The sequence below is a fragment of the Thermobia domestica genome, chromosome 5, assembly GCF_964235325.1.
Source record: "Thermobia domestica chromosome 5, izTheDome1.hap1.1, whole genome shotgun sequence".
Taxonomy (NCBI): domain Eukaryota; kingdom Metazoa; phylum Arthropoda; class Insecta; order Zygentoma; family Lepismatidae; genus Thermobia; species Thermobia domestica.
The window spans coordinates 102,510,819-102,531,890 of NC_137458.1; positions in this window are offsets into that span (position 1 = coordinate 102,510,819).

The window sequence follows — 21,072 nt, forward strand, 5'->3', positions numbered from 1 at the left end:
GTCTAATAATGCAAGGAGTAAGACGAATGTTTACTTTGATCCGGCCTTTCCCCGACAATTCGTCCCCTAGTTCTATTCATTTTTGTTCTATTTTGGTACATTTTCGGCGGGCTATAACTTAGAACTGACGCATTTTTGGACAAAAACTTCTTATCTCAAATCACATTACTTCTTTTATCATTCTCCATCATCCCTTGAACTTTAAACCCATGATTAAAGATACATGCGGTATATTAAAGTTGGGAAATTGCCCTATACCTTCCAAACGTATGCTGGAAGGTATAGGGCAATTTCTCAACTTTAATACACCCATGATTTATAATCTGGAAAAATATACTGAGAGGCATGACACCATTAGCTTCTCCAGGAGATGTGAGGGGGTGACATGTAAAAGCAATGCAAAACTATTGATATTGATGACGTATTCATAGTTTTCGTAGACACTAAGATGAATAGTGACCTACCCGATGGTGTTTAAGTCCAAATTAGTCCCCATTGGGACGGAGGTGAGGAGTAGCGACAAAAAGTATTTGGCGTTTTAAAATAATGAAAAATGTCTAATATTTGTGTCCAACTCATAGGGGTAGCTACCACGATGTCATATAAGTCCAAGTTTAGTACCATGAACATAGGTTAAGGAAAAAGATAGATAGTGCTTAGAGAACAAATCTTTTTTCAGAAATCTTTGAGTTTTACGTCACACGTTTATGCCGGTTAGGCTAAAGGAGACGATGATGATGAGAGATGAATGAAATGGTGGAACGAAGAAAGTGGAGGAAACGGGAGAAACCCGAGAAAACCCACGCACACGGTGTGTGTCCACCACAAAGTTCACTTGGCGAGAGCAGGGTTTGAATCCGGGACCTCAAGCACCAGAGGTAAACGCTCTACCACTGAGCCACCGTGGCCCCTGCTTAGGGAACGTGGCATGACTACATTTTCATTGAAATGTTTATTTTACACATATATATGCCCACAAGAGTTTTGGAGAAGGGTTTAGTGTATATATATATATATATGTGTATATATATACCACTTTTAAGAATAAACTGTCGAATGAAGTTTGAAATGAAATGAGAATGTCGGAGAATCGTTAAAATACAAAAAAAAAACTATTTTCTGCATAAATGACGGAGTCATTGTAGAATTGCAGTGTCTGATCATCTCTCTGTTAAAAGATATCAGAACAAGAATGGAAAGATTTATCAATATACAGTTTTCCGCACTTCATACAGGTTCCAGAGAACAGGTACAATACCCTTTGTTAACCCTCTACTCAAACCAAAAATGGTAAAAGTTAAATATTTTGTGTTTTAACAACATTGATCTCCATAGAAGAAATTGGTAATATATAAGGAGAAACGCTTCTTTTAGTACTCGACTCGGAGTCTCAAGAAAACATGATAAAATAATAATAATAATAATAATAATAATAATAATAATAATAATAATAATAATAATAATAATAATAATAATAATAATAATAATAATAATAATAATAATGTTTGCTATTATAACTTTTAATAGTCAGAGAGGAAAAGGTATAGATCACGATCATACTTTTTTTATTATTTATCAATGTTTCAAGAAAGGATATCTGCTCCATCTATATTACCCTACTAAAATGAAATCGGTAAAACTTACTCGTGCTTCCTGTTTTCACATTAATCGCAACAAAGGAAACGGTATTAGTAGCAACAAACAGTTGTTTTAAAATCATTTCGGCATTTTTAGAAGTGACGTCATTTCCACCCAGAATACTCTACTAAAACAGGAAGTGTTAAAGTACTATTGGTTCCGTTTTCACTATTGATTTTTTCGAGACTGGCGCCGTGGGAAACCCGGCGTTCGATTCCCGGCGAAAGCTCATGTGGTTGGCAATACTCGTTAGCTGTAGCTCCACATACCTTATAGCCTCGCTACTAAAAAAGGACTCTAAACTGAAACTCAAATCAAATCAAATCATTCGAGAGTGACGAGACTTGGCTTTTCTAGTTGATTTAACGTCTCAAGAAACCAACCGTACTGCTGTACGAATAGAGGAAGTAATGGTAATAGATAGCAAGCAGATGCTTCTTGGAATCGATTCAGCTTCTCAAGTAAACATCCCACCTCAACCCGTAAGACTCTTGTAACAATGAAAGATGTAAATATTTACTAATACTTTCCGTATCAATGTTGATTTCCATAATAAATAAATAATAAGAGACATCGATACTTTATCGCAATAAATTCGGTGTCCGAAGAACAGTTTCCATCTCTTTCGTTAACACTCTATTTAAATCGACAGGGGCAGAAATTGTTCATTTCCAGTTTTAATCCTCATCATCATTGAACAAAGACGGTAATAGATAGCGACATACTCTTTTTTGATCGATTCATGGTCTTAACAAAATATTTTCTCTTCTTCTACTAAGACGGATAGTCGAAGACACTTCCTACCTAATATGTTTCATTTCTCATTATTCGTCGAATGCAGCAGGAAATTATAAGTTTGTTATGACACTTTAATTCTCGCATAATTGAGCCACCTACAGTAGTTTCAAAACTTAGACCAAACTCATTTATTAGTTTATTGCATCTATAGATCAGAAACATTAGTTTTATAGTTTTACCTTTTAGCATTTAAAATGAAAAATTAAATATTTTACGTCCCAAAGTTATGGCAGCTAGGCTAAAGGAGAAGTGAGAAGTGAATGAAACGGTGGAGTGAAGAAACTGGAAGGAAACGAGAGAACCCCAAGAAATCTCACGAAAACGGTGTTTGTCAACCACGAAGTTCACACGGCGCAAACTGGAATCGAACCAAGGACCGCATGCACCAGAGGTGAACTCTGTACCACTGAGCCACGCGGCTCCAGGATTTAACAAAAGGTTAAAGTATTTATGTGGTAGCAACGAGCGTAACAGAAATATATTATTCTGATTTCTGGTTTATGTTTCTAATTCTGGAGGTATTAGCCCCAATCGAGTGCACTTATTACTCATTTCTAACACATCAGGTATGTCGTTATGGTTTCTATATCAAGGACAGTAGTATAAGTTATATAAGAGGTCACGCAACGCACAAATCAATACGTATGTATATAAATCAATACATCGTCGACATGTATTTCGCAATTATTTCATAATAATCCTATTTGAACAGACACGTTTTCCCGAGAGATGTTAGTAGATGGACGAATAAGACTTTTGTACAAATTAATTAGGTGAAGTATTGTACCTCGATACTTGTCTCTTTTAATATTTTCTTCCTACACATCCTCATCTAAATTTTTCTTCATGTGCATTTCCGACACTTTTTAAAAACTTTTTTCTACTAATCACAACCCATGTCATATGAAAGGGATTAGCCTACAAATTGATATTTGTTGGAAATTGTCGTTTAAGCTATAATGTATTTATTACTCTGGCACGGAAAATTGAACCTGGGACGTAGAGCGTTCACACATGGAGCGTGGGATCTCTGGGTCGATCCCAGCTCGTGTCAAGTGGAATTTTTGTTGGGGGAAACCGTGTTTGGGGGGTTTCTTGGGGTTCTCCCGTTTCCTCCAACTTTATTCATTCCACTATTGCACTCATTTCTCATCATCGCCGTCTCATTTTGCCTAACCGACATAAGCATGCGACTTAAAACTGAAAGTTTTCACTTTATTTCATTTTGAACCCGGGACTAACAAGAAAACATTTTCTGGTGACACACGGAATCTAGAACGAGACTATGGTCAATGGATTTGTGTTAGTGAACAAGAAAATCAATAGACTGGAGACACCATCGATCGCAACCGTTCCTTACTTATGGAGGGGGGAGTAGGGGCAGTGGCAACACAACACGTCGTGGATAATGAGACGAAGTATAAAGAAAGTTCGATGAAAATATGCGTAGAAGCATAACATACACTACAATGTGACATTAGATTCGGCAATACTGTGACAAGTGAAGGTAGAGGCGTAGCACTTAATGACAGAGGAAGGGATGATCAAGCGCAAGTAAAATGGTCATATAATTGAGGGAAACGGAGAAGCAAGATGTCAGGGTAATGGTACAATAATAATACATGATCAAGTAATCAATCACAAAGTATAGACAGCTTGTAGACGACACCAGGAAGCAGAAATGGAAGAAAGAGAGCTATGGAGTCGATTGTCCGTAGGGTCCGGACCCCCTCCCCTAGTAAAGTCCGATGTTTATAGACCGTTCTATACGTGTAGGCATTGATTTTGATATGTTTATGATGGTGATGCTGATGATGACAGAAAAGTAAGACAATACACGCCCCTGTGCGAATGCACTGCAAAGTCCAATACATCATTATACATTGACAGATCACTTCAGGGAGGTGGAAGCCATTGTCCCCTTGCCTTTCTACTCTCCCCCCATGTACTTGACCATGTCCCTGATATAGTACTATGCTATTCCTCTCAAATTCGGCTCGTATATGTTCATCCCTTCTACGGAACGTTTCCTCTACGCTATAATCCACGCTACCCACCCTCCTCCTCTGCCGTTACGTTCTGCGCCTCTGCCCTCACTTGTCAGAGTATTGTCGAATCTAATGTCGCATTGTAGTATGTGCTTAGCTTCCCTTCTAAGCATATTTTCATTTAACTCGCGCCATATTTCAACTCATTATCCACAAGTTGTGTTGGCAGTACCCCTACTCTTTCTCCCATATGTACGGAACGGTTGCGGTCGAGGGTTTCTTCCTTCCACGGAATTTCGTGTTCACTAACACAAATCGATTGACCCTAGTTTCGTTCCACCACAGTCGTACATGCTAACGACTACCTCGCCAGGGAGGGCAACACTATATTATTCGCTATAGAATTAATTTATTCTTTGCTTTTAAAGTTTAATTTGTCGCCGAAAATATATTTCTAAAACAGGTCTAAAAACAACAGGCAAAGTAGGGTAGTTATATAAAATTTGGTGTAAGGTAAACGATTCACCTAGGTATCCTTTTTCACTAAATAAATTTGGTATTTCAAGTTTGTATATTGAATCGTTTGTAAACGAAGAAAACTTTGGCTAATGATAATTACAACATCATACTTTTAAATCAACGCCAATTTTTTTTGTAATATCTACACAGGCTCAAGAGTAGCGTATAAAATATTAAGTAAGTCTATGTTCTTAAGAACCCGGTGGCTCAATGCCAAATTTATAAAAGCTCTTCATATACTTCTGTTCTTTGCCAAAAGGACTCAGTTTTGTTACACAATCAAATATTTCCATAATACTGAAACTTATGGTTATGACTCTTTTCTTGAAGCAGGGGGCACCGTCGTTTAGTGGTAGATTCTTACCTTTGCTGCGTGAGGTCCAAAATCCGATTCCGGCCAAGTAAGTTTGTGGTGAATAACATCGTGTCCATGGGGTTTATTGGGATACTCCCATTTCCTCATGAATTCTCACTACATCAATTGTTCCATAATTATTAACTTGCTTTATCATCGTCTTCCTTAGCCTAACGGGCATATTCGTGGAACGTTAAATTAAAAAAATATTGATTTTAGTTTTTCTTTTTTGAAGTAAATATTAGAAAAATGTCTTTGACAAGTGTAAAAAATGCCTTAATTTGTATAGGCACCAAGGATATCTCAAAATGTGAGGTTTGAATAAGCATTTTTACGTTATTATATACACATGTGCGATACACATGCCTAATGGCCAATTCGTTGACGGTTCCATATGCCACAGAGTTAGAATACCTAAATATGACTTTAGGAACAAGGCAGAAAAAATTTATGCTATTGTCTAATGGTAAATAGTTTCTATGCGGTGGGTGAAGTAGTGTGAAGTAATTAATCTTTTATTTAGACTTCTTTCTGAGTAAAGGAATATAAATATAAGGCTTCACAATTCATATAGCACTAATTATTAAGAAGTAGATAACTGCTTCATCCATATACAGTTTAAATGCTATGATACTTATAAAGATGAAGATACTCAAGTAAAATCGAGGACATTGTTGAAAATCTTGAAACAGAAGCATTTAAGAAAAGAACAAGAAAGGAAAGAAAGAAAAATAAAACAAAGTAAAAGAGAACAATGAAAACAGATTTTCATTTAACCATCGTTTACAAAGATCATAATTTTGGCAAGGACACGTTTTGAAATAACTTTCCAAAAATAGAATATAATGTAATGTTTGAACTACATGAAAATATTTTTAAAAAGATGTCTAGGAGATTACTTTATACATAAAAGATTACATATTAGCAGCATTTAAAAGAATTGAGAATAATATTTAACATCATTGAAAGACTGTAGAACACTATATGAACTAAAAATTTACGTGATATCAACACTAAATCAAAAGATTGCAGTCTTTATAGCATTAACTATATCTGAAGTTAAATACGTATTAGAGGAACAACAGACAAAGATAATGTAAGGAAAGAGCTGAAATGGGATATGATGAACACATTTATAATATACTATATAAGAACTTCGCGAACTAATTCAACAAAATTAAAATACGCATACACACACACATTCTCTCTCTTTCTTTGTGAGGTGAGACATGTGCCTCTGTAAACATTCGGAAAACGTAACTAATGTATATATTCATTTTAGAAATGAGATTATATTATGCTACAGATAAAGGATATATTCCAAATATCTGTCTTCTCCCTTCCACATCCAAACATAATGATAGACGTTCCAAACTATTTTCGTGAAGACATGGAACTGTTTCTCTTATAACTTGATTTTCGTCTTCTGTGACTCTCATTTTAAGATGGTTAGCATTCCGGATTTTCTACTGGTAGAGTATCGATTGTAGGTGGCGCAAAAGGTAAAAATCGATAACAGTAAGATCTGACGACATGGATAGGCACTCTACCGGACCACGTTGACAGATCCAATGCCCAGGAATCTGTTGGTTCAATCTTTAGATCATTTCAATGCCGTAATAAAGTGCTCCTCGGTCCGCATTGAGGAGTAGAGTATCCTTTGTTGGACTTCTAGTGTTCACTGGTAGCACCATTCATGATTTGCTTTTAACTGTTGCTGCCTTTAGTCTTCCAGGTCTGCGTTCATCGGCGTGACGACGGAACCTGTTCTGAATTCATTGATGACTTTTCCCACGGTCTCATGAATTATCTACGTGCTGTGAGTTTCATTGAATGTACTTGCTAACACTCCCAGCCAACAGAATGATGTCAATCCTTTCTTTTTTCGTTAGTAACATCTCTCTTTCTTTCTTGATTCACCTGCCTCTGAAAAGGAAAAACAAACGTTTTAGTCTATTTATTTATTTATTTTATTTCTTTATTCATTGAACAAATTCCCAGATACAGCATAAATTTCCCATTTTACACAGGGACATGTTAACAAAAGGAAGAAAAAAACAAGACAACAATAACTACAACATAGAAAAAAGAGTGTAAAAGTAAATCTATTCCGTCAAAACTCGTTTAATTGCTCTTTCAAATACTGGGTAGCTCGAAAAAATGTCGACATCAGTTGTTACTTGATTATAACAGTTTGGCATTCTATAAAAAAAGAGACCTCTGTATAATAGCCAACCTAGGACGGGCAAGATGGAACAGGTGGGTATTCCGGGTGATACGGGAAGGGACACGTAAGAATAGTTCCTGAAGTAATATTTCCGTAATAGTTTCCATTAACTATTTTATGTAGATACTTCAGGTCAGAGATAATTCTGCGTACTTCAGGAGTCTCAATATTAAGATTTCGCAAGAGTTCCTCCTTAGATAATGATCGAAGTGCAGGAACACTAAAACGGACTATAGCAATGAAGTAATTGTGAACATAATCAAGTCTGGAGACGTGTGTAGGTGCTGCCATGGCCCACTTGGGAGAGCAGTATTCGATCTTGGGCGCTATTGAAGTTTTATAAAACGTTGCTAAGCAAGAAACAGTGCGCAGTTCGGTGAATCGATAAAGAAGTCCCAACATGCGCATTGAATTCTTTAGGATTGAGGAGATGTGGTCAGAGAATGTGAGTTTTGAATCAAAGATGACACCGAGATCATTACGACTAGCAGAATGTGTGATAGGGGAATCGTTGATATGGTATGTGGAGGGACTGGGACTGGTAATACACACACACGCATATATATATATATATATATATATATATATATATATATATATATATATATATATATATATATATTTACATCAGCTAATGCTTATGACAACAAATACTATTCGAAGCTTTCTCGCACCCACTGGAAAACGTGAAGTATATTAATATTTATTTGCATATATTGTTATTGTAGACTGTTCCCATAATGCCCACCGACTTCGATTTTACAAAATTTGAGAAATAAATTTCACTTTTTATTTAGTGGTCAATTTGAAGGCATTTTGTTATACTACCATTAAGAAACCCATATACATCATATTACGAATCAATCATTATGGAACAATCTCATGTGTGACACGCAGCAGTGGTACCAATCTTTGAAAGTTTCATTTACAACTTTTTTCCTTTTTCTTTTTTAACTGATTTTGTGAGTAATGATGCATTCAGTATAAAGGTACAAGGTACCGTACAACAAGATATTCTCTCTCTCACTCACTCTCTCTCTCTCTCTCTCTCTCTCTCTCTCTCTCTGTGTGTTGGTGTGTGTTTTTGTTTCAACTTTCCGGCGTAAGCGTCTGGATACTACCAGGTATACTTTCCTGTGTACATATGCTAGTGTGTGTGTGTGTGGCGCGGGTATATGAAATATTAATTGGGATCGCGTAGTGGAACTTATCGATATTAGTACGTACATACGAACGGCTTTTGCTTCACACGATAACTTTGGACGAATGCGAATTTTTAAATTCTGCTTTTTGCAATAAATAAGTAGAGTGATTCCTCTCGAGGGAGTTCCCCTAAATGGTAGCCCCCACCATGTCCAATTGAATCACAAATTGCCGCAATCGTTTGTACATTGTTTGTACAGAAATATGCAGGCCAAATTTTCGTTTGTACACTATTAGGGGCGCCGCCAGAAGGAAAACAAATTGGGGGCTGTCTAAGTAGTAGCCCCCCACCAACATGTCCTATTCAATCACAAATGATCGCAATTGTTTGTACTTCGTTTGTACAGAATTGTGCAGGTGAAATTTTCCTTTGTACACAATTAGGGGCGCCGCCAGAACAGAAAAAATGGGGGCTGTCTAAGTGGTAGCCCCCCACCATGTCCAATTCAAGCACAAATATTCGCAATCGTTTGTACTTCGTTTGTACAGAAATATGCAGGCGAAATGTTTATTTGTACACAATTAGGGGCGCCGCCAGAACGAAAACAAAGTGGGAGGGCTGTCTACATGGAAGCCCCCTACCATGTCTAATTCAATCACAAATTGTCGCAATCCTACGTACGTCGTTTGTACAGAAATGTGCAGGTAAAATTTTCGTTTGTAGACAATTAGGGGCGCCGCCGGAACGAAAACAAAGTGGGGGCTGTCTAAGTGGTAGCCACCCACCATGTCCAATTTAAGCACAAATTTTCGCAATCGTTTCTACATTGTTTGTACAGAAATGTGCAGGCAAAATTTTCGTTTGCACACAATTAGGGGCGCTGCCAGAACGAAAACAAAGTGAGGGCTGTTTTAATGGTAGCCTCCACCATGTCCAATTCAATCACAAATTATTTCAATCGTTTGTACACCGTTTGTTCAGAAATTTGCAGGCCAAATTTTCGTTTGTAAACTATTAGAGGCGCCGCCAGAACGAAAATAAATTGGGGGCCGTCTAGGTGGTAGCCCCCCCATGTCCAATTTAAGCACAAATTTTCGCAATCCTTTCTACAACGTTTGTACAAAAATGTGCAGGCGAAATGTTTGAACAAAATTAGGGGCGCCGCCAGAACGAAAACAAAGTGGGGGCTGTCTAAGTGGTACCCTCATGTCCAATTGAATCACAAATTGTCGCAATCGTTTGTACTTCCTTTGTACAGAAATTTGCAGGCGAAATGTATGTTCGCACACAATTAGGGGCGCCACCAGAACGAAAAAAATTGGGGGCTGTCTAAGTGGCAGCCCCCCACCAACATGCCCTATTCAATCACAAATTGTCGTAATCGTTTGTACTTTGTTTGTACAGAAATGCGCAGGCGAAATTCTTGTTTGTACACAATTAGGGGCGCCGCCAGAACAGAAAAAATGGGGGCTGTCTATGAGGTACCCCCTACCATTTCCAATTCAAGCACAAATTTTCGCAATCGTTTGTACGTCGTTTCTACAGAAGTGTGCTAGCGAAATGTTTGTTTGTACACAGTTAGGGACGCCGCCAGAACGAAAACAAAGTGGGGGGCTGTCTAAGTGGTAGCCCCTTCCACCATGTCCAATTCAACCACAAATTGTCGCAATCGTTTGTACTTCGTTTGTGCAGAAACGGGCAGGCAAAATTTTCGTTTGTACACAATTAGGGGCGTCGCCTGAACGAAAACAAAGTGGGAGCTGTCTAAGTGGTAGCTTCCCACCATCTCCAATTGAATCACAAATTTTCGTAATCGTTTGTACTTCCTTTGTACGGAATGTGCAGGAGAAATGTTTGTTTGTACACAATTAAAGGCGCCGCCAGAACGAAAACAAAGTGGGGTGTGTCTAAGTGGTAGCCACCGACCATGTCCAAGTCAATCACAAATACTCGCATTCGTCTGTACGTCGTTTCTACAGAAATATGCAGGCGAAATGTTTGTTTGTACACAATTAGGGACGCCGCCAGAACGAAAACAAAGTAGGGTGCTTTCTAAGTAATACCCCCCCCCCCATGTCCAATTGAATCGCAAATTGTCGCAATCGTTTGTACAGAAATGTGCAGGCGAAATGTTTGTTTGTACAAAATGAGGGGCGCCGCCAGAACGAAAACAAAGTGGGGGCTGTCTAAGTGGTAGCCCCCGACCATGTCCAATTCAATCACAAATTGTCGCAATCGTTTGTACATCTTTTTTACTGAAATTTGCAGGCGAAATCTTCTTTTGTACATAATTAATATCGCCGCCAGAACGAAAACAAAGTGACGCTGTCTAAATGGTAGCCCCCACCATATCCAATTCAATCACAAATTATATCAATCGCTTGTACATCATTTGCTGAGAAATGTGCAGGCAAAATTTTCGTTTGTACACTATTAGGGGCGCCGGCAGAACGAAAACAATGTGAGGGACTGTATAAATGCTAGAAACATTAAAAAAAAGTGTCACATTTATGGAGTATTGTTCTAACAGGACTTTGTTCACACTATTGTGTGGTTTGGTATGTTCACACTATGGTGTGATTCACTATATTGATCTTATTCTAACGATGATGGAATTAAATGTTTTTCTTCTTTTGTTTTTTTTATATTTATATTTATACTTACAATCATTATTGCTGAGTTAGTTTATTAAACTCGGCTCTTATTATTAAACTTATTCATTATTTCTTACGTGAGCTGAATCCTTATGAGATTTTTTTTTCTTTCTATCTTGCGCAGAAACCGTTATTCTCATCTCGTACAGGAAATTGATAAGTGGAAGATATAACAAATTCAGAAAGTAGACTGTTAAAGGGAAAATTATAACACAGTATTTTGTTTTATTTGATCATCTTCGTTAAGCTCATTTTGCAGAAACTATAGAATGCATGGTGAAGTATTTTGGTGCATTCAGCATTCTGATTTACGAGTAGAGTTGCTAACTGGCCGGTATTTGCTGTGATTTTGATTAAGGCCGGTGACCGGTACAAACTTCTTATTAGCCCCCTTCTGACCGGTATTTTGCAATCTGCAATCCAGAATATAACATTGCACATCGACATTTTTCAACAGGGCCTTTACAAACACAAATTTCCGTTGCATTATACATTATCGACATTTTTTTTTTAAGTATGGCAGTTTTTTTTATTTATTTAACATAAGAAATTTGATAAAACTTATATTTTATTGTAAAAGAATTTTACATTTATTGAGAGTAGAAAATGACTTTTTAAATCAATTTCCTTTGTTTGCAGTGTAAGTTTATAGAGTAAATTTCATTTTATGAATCAACTATTGTTACATAAAGATAAATATCCAGTATTATTCATCTGTTTCGATAATTTTAAACAAGTGGCAATTGCTGGTAAATACAACAACGATCAATACAGTCTTCAGTTTCTCATTTGTACAGAGAATTTTGAGGGTGTGCCGGTAATTTTGTTTTCCTGAGTTGGCAACGTATTTACGAGGTTTGTTTCAACTCTGCTACGTAGTGGCTCCGTACTGACACTCCGCATGTAAATAAGTATGTAAGGCTACCATACGCCCCGCTATCTTAAGATTTGTCCCGGTGTGCAGAAATTTTAATTCTTGTCCTGTTTTTTTCTTTATTATTATTATTATTAATTACATATCAAAATTTCTAAAAAGATAATAAAATCGACGTATTCCTTTTGTTTTCAATTCCGACAATACTATAGGAACAATTTCATTCTAATCTTTATTATTATTTCAAACGCTGCTTCCCCGGATATAACATGCAATGTTTAAATCCTCCTAAGTAGCACTCTTATCACTAAAAGTAAGAATGTATACCCCGAGGTGGCAACAAATTCTTGTGACGTTGCAAACCAGCCCCGAAAACACATTTGTTTGCTTCAGAAAAACAATTATGCGAATTGCTTTCTTTTAGTTCGCATTTTAGGTTAACAAAAATAAATCAGTCTATTGAAATTTGGAAACAACTTCATAAATCTGGATTTTTTTTATAGACATGTAGAGCATGTAAAGGTGGTTTTTGTAATAATATTGAAAATATAATTTTTGCCTAAATATTGTATGTTAACTGATTGCGTTTATATTGTACAACAGCTTCTAGTTTCTATAATAATTTTTAGCACTGTTGATTAAGTATGCACTATATTAATACATTATTTTAAGTTTTATAACTAGTGCGATACTGTAGTAGAATTCGAAAGGTAAAATTAATACAAAGTGCAATATTTACTACTAATTTGTAAGATGTCCCGTTCTTTCTGTTTTCAAAAAGTATGGTAGTCTTAAAGTATGCTAAACCATACAAAATAAATTGAACTATAAATTGTACCCCTCTGATAGTGCTCTCAAACGGGTCGGGTCGGGTTGTCGGGTCTGGTCAGTCGGATTAGCTCGTGTCAGGTCGTCACAATCTTCACTTATTTTCTATACGGAATACTATAAGAGCTTTGTTGTAGAATTCAATTCGAAGTTGGTGAATGAATGATAATTGTGACTAATTGAAGGTGAAATAGTAATAAAATTTTAATTTAACCCTAAATTAACTAATTGGCATTGTAATTGTAATTAATATTACTACTGACTTTTTTCCTTTCTGCGTTTTTATGTCAAGTTAAATGTCACATTAAGTGAAATTGAAAGGAAATATCTAGTTAACGTCCCACGTTACGCACCAACGCTAAGAGAGACAGTGATGATGAGAAATAATTGAAGTGGTTGAATGAAGAAAGTGGGAGGAAATAAGAGAACAACGAGAAAACCCACGCACACGGTGTTTGTCCACCAGAAAACTTACTTGGTACTAGCTGGAATCAATACCCATGGACCTTCGGGTCAAACATCTGCCTTTGGGCAGGATACATTATTATTATTATTATTATTATTATTATTATTATTATTATTATTATTATTATTATTATTATTATTATTAGTATAACTTTAAGAGTGCCCAAGAAAGTTCCACCGCCTTTTCACCAACACCTTCGAACATTGATATGTAACCTAAGACGTACCTGGAATATCAAAAATCGTCTCCATCAGCCTCGACGACCTTCTGCCGACGTTCTGGAAGGCTATGGATTCCATCGCAGTCGAACTTGGTGGGACGTGAAGTGAAGAAGGTATCAAGTGCATATTGAACCTCTACTAGCGATTTGAATTGGCGTTCTCCAAGGTGATTGTCCAAGGAATGGAACAGGTGACAATCGGACGGTACAATGTCCGTGGAGTTTGGCGGATCCAATAGTGTTTTCCATCCAAGGCGTAGAATGGTGTACAGGGTCATTTTAGCCACTTGGGGCTTAGCGTTGCCTTGTAACAGGAGGACCCCTTTGCGATTCAGAAGTGCTGGATCCAGAGAGTGACAGTACACAGTTGCATTGATGCTCTGACCAGCTAGTAGCAGTTCCAGATAGACGATGCCGCGAGCAGTCCACAAAATGCACAGGAGAACCTTATTCTGGTGTAGTGCTGGCTTGGGCTGTTTTTGAACGGTTCATGGGATGCTAACCAACAATCACGGCGCCGTGGAGCTTTGTACAGGACCCACTTCCCATCACATGTCAACACCCTGTCCAGAAATTGCTCCTTCCTCAGACGAGATATCAAACAAACACAGGTGTCTGCTCGCGTTGCTTTCTGACTCCAAGTCAAATCATATAGGACCCATCAACCCAAGTTGCAGTGCGTCCCAAGTTGATGGTGGTGGTGCCGAATGGTTTCTCCACTCACACTGAAATGTAGTACCAGTTCCTCACATGTCTGTCTTCGCCTCAATTGCTGCCTGAAGATCTGTATTTTGAACATCTGTTTGTCTTCCGGCACGTGATGCGTCTTCGAGTGTTTCGTCACCGTCCTTAAACCGTCATACCACTGCACTCTCCGCGTAGTCACGACACCCTCACCAAAGGCCTGTCATATCTTCCGCCCCGCGGAGCAGCAATTTGAACTCGTACAGCAAACAAGCCCTTATGACGCTCTGTGAAGGCCTCATGTTCACTCAGTCCTTACGCACGTTCACGGTGTATCTGAACAGCCACAACCAAGTAGTATGTTTTAGATACTTACTAGTGTTGCTCACGAGACCAGGTTTGGGGCATTCTCGTCTCGAAAATGTGTCGTGAAGGTAGTCTCGTCTCGAAAAGTGCATATGTTTCTATTGAAAGAGCTCTGTCTCATCTCGTACCCCTTCATGAAAATTCCTGCTGTCTCGTCTCGTCCAACAACTGACCTTCGCCTTATATCCATTCGCATTCAACTCACGGTGTGAGGGCCAACTGAACACAGACCTCCACAAAGAGACAGAACTTTCTTGGTCACCTTCAGATTATTATTATTATTATTATTATTATTATTATTATTATTATTATTATTATTATTATTGCTGCGGTAGTGATTTGACTTTCTCCGCAATAAAATACTTGTTAATTTTATATAACGTTGCAAATATCTTCTAGATAAATTAACCAAGAAAAAAATAAAAGGTAATTCCCTACAGAATGATATTTCAGTGCAATTAGTTCCTTATGATTCTATCACACAGCAACGCTGTTTTTAAATAGAAAAATCGGAATGTTAACGTGATGAAATTTTTGTTTGTTACACAGCAAAAAATATTAAAAGAAGTTCTATATACATTCCTTACTAGAAAATAATGTTGTCTTCAGAACTTTTATTCTTTTAGTCTTCAGAACTTGTCTTCAGAACTCAGTCAAATTTTATTTTGACTTTCGAAGTTCATTGCCTAAATTTTATCCTTGGAAATTTGGATGTGGAGTAAAATAAAGAAGGTTAGCAGGGTAGAGAGGAAAACGAATTAGGAAATGCTGAAAAAATGCAAGAGACGATAGCAATATTAGACGATATAAGGAAGCGAAAAAATGGACGGATCACAAGTTTCGATCTTGCTAAGGGATTGCATTCTGAGAGATGTAGTAAAGGGAGTATAATCAGGAGAGCGAGAGTGTGTAAGAAGGTTGCCATTGATAGATTGTAATAAGGAGGGTGGTACTTTATGTTGGGTTGCGAGGCAGATATTAGCGGAAAATCGCAAAAATGGAATCTTCTTACCTAGTTCACGGAAACTGGCCTGTCATTAATGGCAGAACACTGAGGAGGAGGAGGAGGATAATTATACTACAAATAAGAAAAGCCGAAACAATGGTTTATGCATAAGAATTGGTCAGCATTTTTTTCTGGTTGCAGTTTTGTAAGGTTCTAGCTCTCTCAAACTGGTTAGATTGTAAGGTCAGGTCACTCGGGTTAGGTCACTTCGGGTCGGTTTACTCTGGTCACTTTTGTTCGGGCCAATCGGGTCAGCTCGGGTCGGGTTGTCGGTCAGTCAATTCGTGTCACGGGTGGGGTCGGGTCGGTCTTCAACACATATAATTTCCACGAAAATTACAATATACCACGGTTTATACCTCACTGGACTTCCAATAAAACATTTTCAATGATGTGTACACCATGTCACCATTTTTGTATGAGGGAATTTCTAGTGGGATTTTGTGGGTATTTGATGGAGTGTAGATCCCTGTGTGTGTGTGTGTGTGTGTGTGTGTGTGTGTGTGTGATACCTTACAGGATACAAGATGTCGAGGAAGTATGTAAATAAACCGGACAATTTCTGTTATGTATGTGGGGAGCTGATATTTAAATCACAACGTTTATGTTTTACTCCACTTGTGAGGAAGTGTTATCAGTTATATTTTGGTTGCTGTGTAGGAGACCAGGATAAGAACTGGGTTCCTCACTACATTTGTTGTACTTGCGTAAAACGTCTAACTGGGTGGGCAAATGGTGGACGAAACATGAACTTCGCAGTACCGATGATCTGGAGGGAACCAAAAGATCATTCTTCAGACTGCTACTTTTGTATGACACAGATAAAAGAAATAAGCAATAAATCTAACCACACAGTACAGTGGCTAGCCAGTACCCTAATTTGCCATCAGCAATTAGGCCAGTTCCAAACAGTGCAGAATTACCTGTACCAGTACCTCCTGCTCATCTTACGGTAAATGAGGATTAAGTACTTGAGGCAACTATTGAAGTTCCAAATGAAGATGATGATCCTACTTATGTAGGAAGCACATCTACATCGGATCCCCATCTGATAACTCCGGGTGAACAAAATGACCTCGTACGGGATTTAAAACTCTCCAAGACACAGACAGAACTTCTTGATTCTAATCTTAAGGCTGGAATCTGCTCCATCGTGACACAAAAGTGTGTATTTTTCGAAACCTTCATACAGAGTTTCAAAACTATTATTCCCAAGAAAAAGATTTAGTGTATTGTAATAATGTCTGTGCTGTGATGGATATACTTGGACATGCACATATAAGTACAGAGTGGAGATTGCTTATTGACACTTCGAAAACTATTTTTAAGGCTGTCCTTTTGCACAATGGCAACAAATTTCCTTCAGTGCCTTTGGCTTATGCAACTAATATGAAGGAAACCTATGAAAACATCGAAACAGTGTTAGAAAAAAATCAGTATGAGAAATACAAGTGGACCGTTTGCTGTGATTTACAAGTCATTTCTTTGTTAATGGGTTTGCAGCCCTGTTATACTAAATATTGTTGTTTCCTCCGAATGGGAGAGCAGGAACAAAGCGGAACAATACATCAAGAAGGAATGGCCAAAGCATGTATTAACTCCTGGACAGAAGAATGCTGTTTATTCCTCACTGGTGAGCCCTGATTAGATAATTCTACCTCCTCTTCACATAAAGTTGGGGCTCTTAAAAAACTTTGTTAGGGCAATGGACAAAAGTAATGCAGGATCTTGTTACCTCAAGAAAAAAATCCTCGGGTTAGTGACGCTGGGGATTTTTGTAGACCCCTAAATAAGATGTTTGATTCGTGACCAAAAATTTGAGGATCTTTTAACTCTGGTTGAGAAAGCAGCTTGGTGTCCATTTAAATGTTTAACAGAGAAATTTTTAGGAAATAAGAAAGCCCCAAATTACCGTGAAATTGTGAGTGATTTCCCGCAATCATTCAATGAAATGGGTTGCAACATGTCCCTTAAAGTTCACTTTCTAGACTCCCACCTACATTTTTTCCTGAAAACCTTGGTGCTGTTAGTGATGAGTAGGGGGAACATTTTCATCAGGACATTTCCTCCATGGAAAAGAGATACTAGTGACAGTGGAGTTCAAAAATGCTAGCTGATTACTGTTGGACACTTAAAAGAGATGTTCCAGAAACCAAACACAGAAAAAAAAAATGAAATGAAATCTTTAAGTTTTACGTCCCATGCTTATGCCGATGAGGCTAAAGGAGACGGTGATAATGAGAGACGAATGAAAATGGTGGAATGAAGAAAGTGGGAGGAAACAGGAGAGCCCCGAGAAAACCCACGAGCATGGTGTTTGTCCACCACAAAGTTCACTTGGCGGGGGCTGGGATCGAACCCGGGACCCTAAGCACGAGAGGTGAACGCTCTATCACTGAGCCACCGCGCGCCCCGAACCAAGCACAGAAGAAAGTTCGACAACTAAAACATAGTAGTTGAGGTAAGTAAGTGTCCATTTATTAAGAAGATACCACTCACTTCGTTTGTATTATTTATTAAGTAGATATAAAATTGTGACACGGTGTACATAATTGAAAATATGTTTTATTTCAAATCCAATAAGATATAAACCGTGCTTATATTGTAATTTTCGTGGAAGTTATATGTGATTTTATCTGCACTAATGAATATTGTAAAATGAACAGTACACATAACATATTTTTTATATAAATATGTTTATTTCTCTAGATAGACTAATGCTATTCTTATGAAACTTAGAGGGCTTACTAAGTATAAATCAAGCTAACATACAATATAATATGTGCGTTTATATACCTAAGGTACCCAAGCTACAAGTATGAAAATGGTTTTTAAAAAAAGAAAAAAGAAAAAGAAAATAAATTTGAGGGGAAATTTTCCGAAAACACCTCTGTCACGGGAAAACTGAGGCTGATGGAGAAAAACTGATTGAAGATTCGAATTCTACGTGATAAGTTCTATTAGAATCAGGCATTTTCTTCCGTATGCCAGAGAAAAAGAATTTCTTTTCGACTAGTGTAATAGGTGCCATTTTCAAACTCAGCAACCATTATTCAAACCGGTTAACGTTGATCGCAGATATTAAAAATACTCACATCCGTACATTATTTATTACAAACGAAAATTTTACCTGCAGATTTCTGCACAAACGATGTATAAACGATCGCGACAATTTGTGGTTCAATCGAACATGGTGGGGCTAGCACTTAGACAACTCCCCCTTTTTTCGTTTTGTCCACGCTCCTGATAGCGTAGAAAAAAAACTTCCACCTGCGCATTACTGCTCAAACGATGTACAAACAATTGAGATAATTTTCTTTTGAATCGGACGTAAGGAGGTACTACCAATTAGGCAGCCTATACTTTGTTATCGTTTTGGCGCGCCCGCAATTGTGTACAAACGAAACTTTTGCCTGCAAATTTCTGTACAAAACCGTACAAACAAGTGCGACAGTTTGTGGTTGAATTCGACATGGTGGGAGGGCTATCATTAGAAAGCCCATAGTTTGTTATCGTTTTGGCGGGGCCACATTTATGTGCAAACGAAAATTTCAGCTGCACATTTATGTACAAAGGCGTAAAAACAAGTGCGACAGTTTGTGGTTGAATTGAACATGGTGTGAAGGCTACCATTTAGACAGGCCCCCATTTGTTTTCGTTCTGGCGTCGCCCCTAATTGTCTACAAACGAAAATTTTGCCTGCATATTTCTGTACAAACGATGTAGAAACGATTGCGACAATTTGTGATTGAATTGAACGTGGTGATTAAGCTATCACTTAGAAAGCCCCCCACTTTGTTTTCGCCTTGGCGGCGCCCCTAATTATGTACACACGAAATATTCGCATGCACATTTCTGTACAAACGACGTAGAAACGATTGCGACAATTTGTGATTGAATTGGACATGGTGGGGGGCTATCACTTAAACAGCCCCCACTTTGTTTTCGTTCTGGCGGCGCCCCTAATTATGTACAAACAAAAATTTAGACTGCACATTTTTTACAAACGATGTAGAAACGATTGTGACAATTTGTGATTGAATTGGAAATGGGGGGGCTACCATTTAGACATCCCTCACATTGTTTTCGTTCTGGCGGCGCCCCTAATTGATTACAAACGAAAATCTCGCCTTCACATTTCTGTAGAAACGATGTGGAAACGATTGCGATAATTTGTGATTGAATTGGACATTTGGGGGGGCTATCTCTTAGACAGCCCCCACTTTGTTTTCGTTCTGGCGGCGCCCTTAATTATGTACAAAGGAAAATTTTGCCTGCACATTTCTCTGCAAATGATGTACAAGCGATTGATATAATTTGTGATTAAATTGGAAATGGGGGTGTAACATTTAGACAGACCCTACTTTGCTTTAATTCTGGCGGCACCCCTAATTGTGTACAAACGAAAATTTCGCCTGCACATTTGTGTAGAAACGATGTAGAAACGATTGCGACAATTTGTGACTGAATTGGACATGGTGGGGGCTATCACTTAGACAGCCCCCCACTTTGTTTTCGCCTTGGCGGCGCCATTAATTGTGTACAAACGAAAATCTCGCCTGCACATTTCTGTACAAACGATGTAGAAACGATTGCGACAATTTGTGATTGAATTGGACATGGTAGAGGGGATACCATTTGGACAGGCCCCACTTTGATTTCGTTCTGGCGGCGCCCCTAATTGTGTACAAACAAGAATTTCGCCTACACATTTCTGTACAAACGATGTAGAAACGATTGCGACAATTTGTGATTGAATTGGACATGGTGGACGGGCTAATATTTAGACAGCCCCCCACTTTGTTTTCTTTTTGGCGGCGCCATTAATTGTGTACAAACGAGAATCTAGCCTGCATATTTCTGTACAAACGATGTAGGAACGATTGCGACAATTTGTGACTGAATTGGACATGTTGGTGGGGGCTACCATTTAGACAGCCAGCACATTGTTTTCGTTCTGGCGACGCCCCTAATTGTCTAAAAACGAAAATTTTGCTTGCAGATTTCTGTACAAACGATTGTGACAATTTCTGATACAATTGGACATAGTGGGTGACTACCACTTAGACAGCCCTCACTTGTTTTCGTTCTGGCGGCGCCCCTAATTGTGTACAAACGAAAATTTGGCCTGCACATTTCTGTACAAACGAAGTACAAACGATTGCGACAATTTGTGATTGAATTGGACATGGTGGGGGACTACCACGTAGACAGCCCCCACTTTGTTTTCGTTCTGACGGCGCCCCTAATAGTGTACAAACTAAAATTTGTCCTGCACATTTCTGTTCAAGCGATGTAGAAACGA